This window comes from Morus notabilis, unplaced genomic scaffold (assembly GCF_000414095.1).
Source record: "Morus notabilis unplaced genomic scaffold, ASM41409v2 Scaffold467, whole genome shotgun sequence".
Taxonomy (NCBI): domain Eukaryota; kingdom Viridiplantae; phylum Streptophyta; class Magnoliopsida; order Rosales; family Moraceae; genus Morus; species Morus notabilis.
This window is the reverse complement of record NW_010361652.1, coordinates 570,121-573,061: the sequence shown is the minus strand read 5'-3', so window position 1 is coordinate 573,061 and position 2,941 is coordinate 570,121. Positions and strand designations below refer to the sequence as shown.

The 2,941-nt window shown below is 40.5% G+C and overlaps 1 pseudogene; it reads left to right on the top strand.

Annotated features, from left to right (window-relative positions):
* The first annotated feature begins 950 nt into the window (after positions 1–950).
* On the top strand, positions 951–2,401 carry LOC112092048 (annotated as a pseudogene).
* Positions 2,402–2,941: the final 540 nt, after the last annotated feature.

Below are 2,941 nucleotides of genomic sequence, written 5' to 3'. Positions count from 1 at the left end.
ATTTTAATAATTTTAATAATTTTAATAATATTAGTAATTTTAATATTAATAATATTAAGGGCCTTTATGTGGACTAGCGACACTTTAGTGGGTGAGATTTTTTCATCATAACCGGCTGAAAGACTGATATAATTCTCATATATTGAGTTATAAGAGTTATTATTTTAGAAAGTAGAAGCCATTTATAAGCATATGGTAATAAACGATAGTCATTCACAACTGTCATAAATAATTATATGAATAATTTTGAAAGACACATCAATAAACGACTATTCTTTTTAATATGACCGAAATTGTCTACAAAAAAACAATGACGGATGCAATCTTTCACGACAATAATATTCATGTTTAAAAACAACAGTTAATTACGATGAAACGACTAATATTAATAGTGAAAACGACATATGCACACATTATTATTCATATAAAAAATGACAGTCGTCTATTGATGTGTCTTTCAATATTATTCAAATAATTATTCATGACAGACGTACGTGACAGTTGTTTGTTATCATATGCTTAAAAATAACTTATGATTATCAAAATAATAACTGTTACGATTCTATACAACAGAATTACACCTTCAATTTTGATGGTATAAAGAGGACCGATCCATTCATTTATAAAGTAGGGGCTACATCCAAGTCCTAATAATAATAGTAATAATAATAATAATAATAATCATAGTAATAACATTTAATATTATTAGTATGGTTGTTAATTATTAATTATTAACCAGACGACAACAATGAAGAACAAAATTCAAAGTACCATTCAAAAACGGATAGGAAAAGTTTCAAAGTCAAAATAAGCTCCTTCATGCAATCAATAAAATACGCACCGATAGGCGCCAGTAGCCCCCGCACGTCCAGTTGGCATTTCATGGCTCAATCACTCCTATAAATTCCCATCCATTTCCCACCACTTCTTCATCACCCATCATTCCACAACAATATTCATCTATACACAATGGCTTCTTCTTCTTCTTCTTTGTATGTCCTTCTCTTCTGCTCTCTTCTTCTCTTCCCCATCTCCATAGCCCAAACCTCATTCTGTCCAAAAGCTCTCGTCCTTCCCATCACAAAAGACGGCTCCACTCTCCAATACACCACCCACATCTCCCAAGGAACCCCTCAAGTCCCCGTCAAGCTCACCGTCGACCTCGGCGGCGAGTTCCTCTGGGTCAACTGCGAAAACGGCTTCAACTCCTCCATCAGAAAGCCCGTCCCTTGCCGCTCCGCTCAATGCAACCTCGGCGGCTCCAAGGCCTGCACTTCGAACCCTAATCCCGCAGACGACATCTGCGTCGAGTTTCTGACCAACACCGTCATCGATCTCGGCACCAGCGGCGACTTTTCACAAGACATTGTTTCGGTACAATCCACCGACGGAACTAATCCCGGCAGAGTAGTTTCTGTTCAGAAGTTTCTCTTCACTTGCGCGCCTACATTCCTCTTGGAAGGCCTTGCTAGTGGTGTCAAGGGCATGGCTGGGCTTGGAAGGAACGCAGTCTCTATTACTCAACGATTCTCCGCCGCATTCAGCTTTCCGCGGAAGTTCGCCGTTTGCTTGAGCTCTCAACTACGTCTAACGGCTTCGTGATTTTCGGCGACGGGCCTTACGTTGTGTCTCCGAAATTCGATGTCTCTAAGTACCTCACATACACTCCCCTCATCAAAAACCCCGTAAACCTTCTCGGCGGCTTCCCCGGTGAGGCATCGGCTGAGTATTTCATCGAAGTAAAGGGTATTAAGATCAACGGTAAACCCGTCACGTTGAATACCACACTCTTGTCCATTGACAGCAAAGGTCATGGTGGAACGAAGATTAGCACCATTGAGCCATACACGGTGTTGGAAACATCCATATACAATGCTGTGGTTGATGCTTTTGTTAAAGAGCTCGGAAACGACATTACTAGAGTTTCGCCGGTGTCGTCGTTCGGGGCATGCTTTAGCTCGAAAAACATCGGCGTCACGAGGGCTGGTGCCGCCGTGCCGCAGATCGACCTGGTGCTGCAGAGCGAGAAGGTGGTGTGGAGCATTCTTGGAGCGAACTCCATGGTTAGGGTTAGTAACGATCTTTTGTGCCTTGGAGTTGTTGATGGTGGTCCAATTAGATTTGTTGATTGGGGTGTGAAGTGGACAAGAACCGCCATTGTTATTGGAGGGCATCAGATTGAGGATAATCTTCTCCAGTTTGATTTGGCTGGCTTGGATTCAGCTCAACGCTCTAGACCAGGAAAATAAGTTGCTCCAACTTCAACTTCACTTCTATTGCTTAGAAGGAGTACGCCAAGTGCTACTTATAGATATGCTCATGTATTTTTGGTTCAGGTGACTAAATAAATTGCCATTGGTTAAATGGCTTAGTTGAAAACATATGTATTGAATATGTAATGTTTCTCAAACTCCTTTTTCTTTTTAATTTCTGTTGTGTAGAATATCGATCGTTTGAGATATGTCTATGATATATATGATCTTTTCGGCAATTGTTATTGTTGAGTAATCTCAGGAAAAATGACATAAAGCAGAGAAGGGAGTTGCACCGAGTGAAGTCATTTTGTCACATGTGAAGTTGTTTGCTGATTCAGACTATTAGAATGCAGCGTTTTGGGAAAATGCCTCAGCCTCTATCTAGTAAGGTGAAGACACGTGCAAAAGGCGGTGAACATCATATAATAACTTAACAAGGTGTTTTGGCTGAGTCTCAATTCATTGTCTCGAGCATTGTTTCTGGAAAAGAGCTTTCTAGAGAGAGAACCTCTGGGTTTTAGAGAGAGAGAGGAGAACCTTTGGTTTTCCGTTAAGAGAAATTGTAAGTGAGGGTTCAAGAAAAGAATCTGGGAGAGGTTTGTATTGGGTATTTTTCCACTGGGGGTTTGCTTAAGTTTTCTCTAGGTTTGCTCTAAATTAGGGTTCTTGAGAGATTTGGAATTGGG